This window comes from Lissotriton vulgaris, chromosome 8 (assembly GCF_964263255.1).
Source record: "Lissotriton vulgaris chromosome 8, aLisVul1.2, whole genome shotgun sequence".
In the NCBI taxonomy this organism is placed as follows: Eukaryota; Metazoa; Chordata; class Amphibia; order Caudata; family Salamandridae; genus Lissotriton; species Lissotriton vulgaris.
Window position 1 is genome coordinate 1,117,631,226 of NC_141696.1, and position 8,309 is coordinate 1,117,639,534.

The 8,309-nt window shown below is 50.7% G+C and overlaps 1 protein-coding gene across 1 annotated transcript in view; it reads left to right on the top strand.

The window, feature by feature from the left end:
* LOC147698347 (ras-related protein Rab-33B-like) overlaps positions 1-7,612 on the top strand; it is a 51,790-nt gene extending 44,178 nt beyond the window's left edge. Inside the window, exon 3 of the mRNA XM_086934945.1 lies at positions 6,106-7,612. The gene's annotated coding sequence lies outside the window, so the exon portion shown is untranslated. The remainder of the gene's footprint in view (positions 1-6,105) is intronic.
* The last annotated feature ends 697 nt before the right edge of the window (positions 7,613-8,309 follow it).

Genomic DNA, 8,309 nt, shown 5'->3' on the forward strand with positions numbered 1-8,309 from the left:
CGGCTGGGGCATTCAAAAGAGACAGTCATTTAGATTACAAAAGACACCATCGCTTACCTGCAATTTGTTCCGCCACAAACAAAGGAACCCGACACTTCAGCAAACGCAAGTCCCGGCAATGCCGGAGCAGACTCGGGGGCGTTCCCGGCGTCGCGTGACGTCGGCAAAAGCCAAAGAATGTCAGGAACGCCCCCGTGTCTGGTCCGGCATTGACGGACAGGCCCCTCGTCCAATGGCAAGGCTCCGTTTACGGAGCCAGCCAATCAATGACGAGGGCCGACCCAAAGCACCCTACAGTTCTCAACAGGATTTCGCCTGCGCGAAAAAGCTGCGCAGAGCGCAGCTTTCGCTAGGCAAAACCTAAAAATATGGGCAGGTGGTGATCATCAACGGTAAGGACGCCGAGGCTCTTGGAGACACAGGAGCCAGTGTGACTGCAGTGAGGCAGCACCTGGTGTCTCAAGAGCAGGTTGTACCCCATGCCTACTGTAGGGTTATCAACGCTGATAATTCTGAGAGTCAGTGTCCGATGGCTCAAGTTCCCTTCGAGTGGGGGGGGGTCTCTGGTACTCTGCAGGTCTGTGTGAGAAAAACCATGCCTGTTGACTGTTTGCTAGGGAACGACTTGGAGCACTCCCCTTGGGAAAAGGTGGAGAAAACGACTCACCTGCGGATGGTGGGTCTGCCTGACTGGGCGTGCGTGACCACCCGGTCAATGGCAGCCAGTAGGGGTGATCGAGAGGTCCTGGGGCCTGAAGGAGAGGCCCAGGAACCGGCCTTAGGGAGAAGGCGCAGGGGGCGCGAGAAACCGGCCCCGGAAGTTCCTACGGTCCAGGAGGAGGCAGACCTTGAGGGGGATGCCCTGGAGCCTACGGGGGAACAGATCGCTGAACTGGGGGACCTGCCTGAGCTGACCCATTGGCAGCAAGAAGGAGGACCCTCCAGGGAGGAATTCTGCAGGGAGCAGAAAGAGTGCCCTTCTCTCATGGGTATGCGGCAGCAGGCTGCAGACCAGGCCAATGGTGTTCAGGCCAAAACACATTACGTGTACTGGGAGAACGACCTCCTGTATTCGGAGCCTAAGGCTGCTGAACCTGGGTCAGCCCGTGCGCTGGTGCTACCCCAGAAGTTCAGAGCCTTCCTACTGGGTCTGGCTCATGATGTGCCTTTAGCAGGACATTTGGGGATGGACAAGACCTATGACAGGCTTGTCACCCACTTTTACTGGCCCCAGATGCATAAGAGTTCAGATGCTTATTGCAGAACCTGTCCGACTTGCCAGGCAAGTGGGAAGACGGGAGGGAAGAACAAGGCTCCCCTCCAACCCTTCCCTGTGGTCGGTACGCCATTCCAGCGAGTGGGTATTGACATCGTTGGGCCTCTGGACCCCAAGACAGCCATGGGCAACAGGTTCATCCTGGTCTTGGTGGACCATGCCACCCGGTACCCTGAAGCCATTCCTCTGAGGACAGTGACGGCTCCCGTGGTGGGGCGTGCACTGATGGGAATTTTCTCACGCGTAGGATTCCCTCTAGAGGTGGTGAGCGACAGGGGGACCAATTTCATATCGAAGTATATGAAGTCCCTTTGGCAAGAGTGTGGCGTAACGTACAAGTTCACCACACCTTACCATCCCCAAGGTAACGGGTTGGTTGAAAGATTCAACCGAACCCTCAAAGGCATGATCATGGGCCTGGAAGGTCCGATGAGGCGTAAGTGGGACGTCCTCTTACCGTGCCTACTGTTTGCATATCGCGAGGTACCACAGAAGTCCCTAGGGTTCAGCCCCTTTGAACTACTGTACGGCCACCCCGTGAGAGGACCGCTGAGTTTGGTAAAGGAAGGCTGGGAGCAATCTCCCAGGAAACCTCCCCAGAATGTATATAGCTACACGCTGGCCTTCAGAAACCAAACCAGGCGCTTCAGACAACTTGCCGAGGCAAATCTGGAAGCAAGCCAGGAGGAAATGAAGCGGTGGTACGATCAGAATGCCACTCTGGTCGAGCTTCAGCCTGGACAGGAGGTGTATGTCCTGGCCCCAGTGGAGCCCTGTGCCCTTCAAGATAAGTGGACAGGACCATTTGAGGTTGTGGAGCGGAAGAGCCCAGTGACATACTTGGTGGACATGAAGACACCCAGGAACCCTTTGCGGGTCCTACATGTCAACCGCCTCAAGCCCCACTTGCGAAGGTCCGAAGTGGGCATGTTGTTGGCAACCGATGACGGAATGGAGGAGGAGTCAGAGCCTCTACCGGACCTCTTGGTGGCCTGTGAGAAGGATGGGTCAGTGGATGGAGTTAACCTCTCACCCTCCCTGACCGCCGAACAACAGGAGGATTGCCGCCAGTTGCTGGGGCAGTTTCCAGACCTGTTCTCCCTGGTTCCGAGTGTCACAGATTGGTGCGTCCATGATGTGGACACTGGCGACAGCTTACCGGTGAAGCATAAGGCTTAGCGGGTAACTGACAGGGTACGGGCCTGCATCAAGGAGGAGGTCTCCAAGATGCTTGCCCTCGGGGTGGTTGAGTCTTCCAGCAGTCCTTGGTCCAGCCCCGTGGTCTTGGTTCCGAAGGCTGCTGCGCCGGGAGCCACACCCGAACTCCGGTTCTGTGTGGACTACAGAGGACTCAATTCAGTCACGAAGACTGACGCGCACCCCATCCCCAGAGCTGACGAGCTCATTGATCGGCTAGGGGCTGCCCGGTTCCTCAGCACGTTTGATTTAACGTCTGGGTACTGGCAGATCGCCTTGACCGATGGGGCAAAGGAGAGGTCGGCATTCTCTACACCAGATGGGCATTTCCAGTTCCGGGTTATGCCGTTTGGGATGAAGAATGCCCCTGCCACCTTTCAGAGATTGGTCAACCAGGTGTTGGCTGGACTGGACGAGTTCAGTGCCGCCTACCTGGATGACATCGCGGTGTTCAGCGGCACCTGGCCCGAACACCTGCGACACCTCTGGGAAGTGTTGATGGCCCTGCGCAGAGCAGGCCTCACAATCAAGGCAAGCAAGTGCCAGATTGGGCAGGGTTCCGTGGTGTACTTGGGACACCAAGTTGGGAGTGGCAAGGTAGCCCCCTTGCAGCCCAAAATCAAAACCATCCTGGCTTGGGAACCCCCCAAGACCCAGACTGCAGTGAGAGCCTTCCTGGGGCTCACTGGGTATTACAGGAGGTTTGTCAAGGGCTATGGCACGATTGTGACCCCCTTGACAGAGCTGACTTCGAAAAAGCAGCCCAGGAATGTGATTTGGACTGACACCTGTCAGAAGGCTTTTGACACCCTGAAGACTGCCATGTGCACGGCGCCCGTGCTCCTGGCTCCTGACTTCTCCAAGGAATTCATAGTGCAAACAGACGCTTCAGAGCATGGTGTAGGGGCTGTTCTTTCACAGATGACTGAGGAGGGCTTTGACCAACCCGTAGCCTTCATAAGTCGGAGGTTACTTCCACGGGAAAGTAGGTGGAGTGCAATAGAGCGAGAAGCGTTTGCTGTGGTCTGGGCGCTGAAGAAGCTAAGACCCTACTTGTTTGGGTCTCACTTCCGAGTTCAGACGGACCACAGGCCCCTCAGATGGTTGATGCAAATGAGGGGTGAGAACCCGAAACTGCTGAGGTGGTCCATTTCTCTACAGAGTATGGACTTTACGGTGGAACACCGCCCTGGCACCGATCACGCCAACGCTGACGGTCTGTCCAGATTTTTCCGCCTTAGTGATGTGGAACTCCCTGGGGAAGGGTAGTTCCCCCCACATTTCAGCTGGAGGGGACACATGTTAGACCTGGCACCTTGGCGTGAGTCTCCCTTCCACTTTTTGCTGATGTGCCTCCGATGTTTTGCTGGTTTTCCGATACTCAGGGCACTGCGCCACGGCTGATCCGTGCCGCAGTGCAAGTGCTCCCTACTGTAAATTGTACATACGATTGGTATTCCTGATTGGTGCATTGGATTTGCTGTCAGTCCCTAGTAAAGTGCACAAGAGAGTGCCGGGGCTTGTAGATGCCAATACTGCTGGTGGGCCTGCAGCGCTGATTGCGCCACCCACCGAAGTAGCCGTAAAGATGTGTCTGGGAACTGTGACCGCAGAACCCGCGTGCGGTCTCGTACTGTCACGCTAGCTGGGCAAGTGTCCCCACTTGCCCGCACCGACCCTTCCCTTGACTACATATTAGTCACCCCTATGGTCGGCCTGCGGGCAGGGTGCGTTGTCGGTGTAAGGTAGGACAAGCCCGGATGTGCGTGGCGTGTCCTGGTAGTGACTTACAACGAAGACCGTATTTCACTACCGAAGGCTACCTGCTCCGTTAGGCCAGACTGAGCTGCGAGGATTATTACACCCTATAATCCCCGCAGGTTCAAGGAGCATGGTAGTGAGTCATGTTTAGTATGCCTGAACTCAGGATGAGGAGATATTTCTTGTAGTCAAGTTTATTTCAATATCCCGGGTTTGCAAATGCTACTTTTAGAACGTTGACATTTGCTTGCCTAACCATTTCAGTTGCCTCTGCTGGTATGTGTATCCGACTGTCTGGGATGCGTGAGTGACAGGGTTGGAGGGATGACAGGTGGTGAATGTGCAGATTACACCTTGGTGGGAGGTAGGAGTGCCTCTTGACTCGAACTGTCACTGTGCTCGACCACCACAATGCTGGCTCCACCCTCCTGGGGAGCGGCGGATGACTCTGCCGGCACCTGGCCCAGGAAGGGCGAAGCCCCCATCAACAAGGTACTCTGGCCACCCTGCCCGGACAATGCTGGCTCCACCTCCTGTGGGGCGTCTGATGCGCCTGCCCCTCACACTGAAAGCAGGAGCCGGAGTACACCCGCCGGGGTACTCCAGAACTGAGAGTGGCTATGCAAAGGCCCCCCTGGCCGGCGAGAACAAAAGAATTGGCCTATAAAAGAAGGAGCCCTGCTCCTTGAAAGTTAGATCCAGTTTGGGCCACAGAAGGACTCTGCCCGACGAGAAGGACCGTGAGAGACAAGGAGGGGTGCTGACGCTTGCCTGTGTCTGGTGCCTTGCTGCTGAAGGAGAGACAAGAGAAAAGACTACGAGAGGACTTTTGCTTTACTTTGTGCCAAACTCTGCTGAAGAGATCTCCAAGGGCTTGCAACTGAACTTGCCCCCTGACCAGCGTCCCAGGACCAGTGGACGCTACCCCCTTGGAAGGAAGCGACTGCGGGTGCTGACCATCGCCGCAGTATCGACAAAGAGGAATCTCCTCTAAGGCATCAACGCCATCCCGACCACCGTGACCGGGGCCCACAGCAACAGCGGGAGCAAAGTAAGGACCAGCCGCCGCTGGCCCGAACACCGTGACCGCAACTGCACCGGGAGCCCGAGAGCAAAGGGAAGGAGGACCCGTCCGGTCCAAGCTCTCGAGGAGACTGCACGACGAGCAGTCACTCACCTGCAAGGACGGACAGTTGCCCTACGAGAATCCACACGGTCGGTAGCCTGCCCGACAGCCCAGCTGTGGACCCACAGCTGCACCGACATTTGGCTGGGTACGTCCTGCACTTGGGGACCGTACTGCTACTTGTCACCGCCACACAGCCGCCGTCTCCAGGGTCGGAGCGGACGACGAGGAGAGGACCGTGCCGCCACAGAACATCGCTGCCCCGGATGACCCGTGACCTGCTCGGCTGAAGAGCCGCAACGATCAGCGACCCCGGGAAGGCAACGCAACGTGGGACAGATCCTCTGGAAGCCGCCGGCTCCACAAGAACTTTGGTTAACACCGGCCTACGGGCCTCAAGAGAACTGCTAAAAGAACTGTGGCAACCTGAATTAAGCAATCTGCAACCGTTTTCATAAAGTATATCGACTGTATTCACAAGCCTGCGTAAAATCTATATAAAGATATATATTTTTACAGAATACAGTCTGGTCTCGTTGTGTGGTGGGTTGGTTGTAAAGGTGTACTGTTGCAAGTGTTTAACCCTATGCGCCCCAAAGATTAGCCTACGACTGCTTAAGCCACACTACCTAGAGGGTAAGCAGAGGTTGTCTGGAAGGTAACCCTCAGCCCTGACGAGGAAGAGAGAGTCCCTGCTTGTCGCTAGTGTTGCACTGCGCCAACTAGAGCCTCCCACTTCCTACAGCCAATATACCCCAGAGTATACTGAAAGATAGAGGCTGAACAAGGCACTAATTTATGCTATACCTGTTTCAACCAGGAGAGTGTTCAAACTAACATAGACCTTAGTTCAGGCTTTATCAACGAGTAGCTATTGAGCTACTGGTAACTCTCCAGCTACCTGTAAGTTGCTCTCCAGTGCGCAGCCTACTAAATTAAAAGCTTTTGCTTGGCTGAATTAATTAATATACCTATATCAAAAACCGAGTGTATATTGTAGACAGTTTTTCTCCAGAACTCATGAGCTCATATTTGGAGAAAAATGGCTGACTTCCAAAATATACATTTTACAAATGTCACTACCTTGGTGCCAGAAACATAACAGCTATGGCTATTACTTATTACCCATGTAGAGGCGTTCAAAATTGACAAAGCCATTTTTACATTACTGCAGACAACATGATGTACTGAGGTGATCGCTGGTAGTAATCTTGCATATGGTGGCTACTAATGTAAACATGTATGATGTGGCCAGTATTACAACACTAATAATATTAGTAGATCTCTGAGTTTCATTGAAAATACGTAGATCTTATTACAGAAACATTTGGAAAGCCCTGGCTTAGTTCCTTCCCATAAATAGTGTGTCAAATATTCACATCTTAAAACACCTTTCGCCTGTAACTTAATAGAGGGGGCGTGTACTCAGTAAAGAAAGGTTACCTACATAATTTTGTGACACCATACAGACAGACTCCCTTAGTTGAACTTACAACTATTTCCCTCTGAATTGATAATTGTAGATATCCCTGTAGAGAAGGAGTTTACAATGAGTGTAGCTATCAACTTGAATTATAAATTGATCATTGCTCTTCTTCTGTTTCCCCCTTTATTAATGTGGATTTTTCCAATTGTTTCATATTTATATTCTTTTAGCTATTGGTTAGCTTATTTGCTGCATGAATCCCGGATTTAATTTTCTGAGCCCTTTCACTAGATAGGCCTCATTGTAAAGACGTGTTACCTACATTTTTCATTCTGCTTCTGTGGTGGCTGTGGGTGGTGATGAAGAGGAATGGGGTTTTACAATTGAGAGAAGTGTAAGGGATATTGGTTGACCGACTCAAAAACGACATTTGTTGAAGTACCTCGAAGAGTTAACCGTTTACCTTGCAGAGACATATTTGCCAAATATTAATTGCCATGCTTTGGGAGAGAAGAATCCTACTGTGATTGTACTGTAATTTTGCTACAATTCGCTTCTGACTCATATTTTTAAAAATTGCAACTTATATTATTCACATTTTTATTAATTGGAAACAAAGTGGGATTAATGTGTGGAGAGCAAGCAAGTAGACTGCTGAAAAAATCAGTGTTTTGATTACATTGAGCAAATGCATTTTTAAAGACACTTGTATTTGACACTGTGTGTCATTTACAATACTCCTGATCTGTGCATAAGATCTTTGTATTAAAATATTGAGATAAGGAAAGAATGTTTCATATAAAATAATTAAATGAAATATAGAAAAGAAGACTGATTATCTTTCGCCTAAGTCAAGTATAATTTAAGAAGCACATGTGATTTGTATACATAGTGACAATAATGTTGCTGTTGTTGTAAAGCTATGATTTATTATACCCTGGTAACCACTCTTTGAATTGAATCCTCCTGCTGTCCACAAATGTTTTACTGGTAAGTAAAACCTCTGCTAAAAATCTAAATTATGTATTCACACCCCTGCATTTCAACACTTTTTAGTTCATTCTAACTGTCCTTTCAACTGATTTGGGCAGATCTGCTCACAACCCCGCCCAAAATCAAATTTCTTAAACTGATGATAGTGGGGCTTCAAGGCGATAAAAGTGGTTCAACTGTTAATTCTCCTGATTAAGTGTTTTCATAACTGAAGTGAAGAGTCGTGGTCCAGTAGTATGGATTAAGTAGATTTATTAACAGGTACAGCAGTACAAGTATAAACTATCCTGCCTCAGCAACCTCCAGGATCAGAATGCTGAGCATGGAATCAAACAGGTAAGAGAACACAGAATTCATGCTAACTAACACTCTAAATAATGATGACAGTATGATGAGAGGCACAACATATCTCCTCCCCTTAAAGAGGAAAAAAAAAACACTTAAAAAAAAACAAGAAAAGAAAAGGGAAGAAAGAGAAGAAAAAAAAAAAAAAAAAAAAAAAGAAGGGAAGAAAAACAACCAAGCAAAAC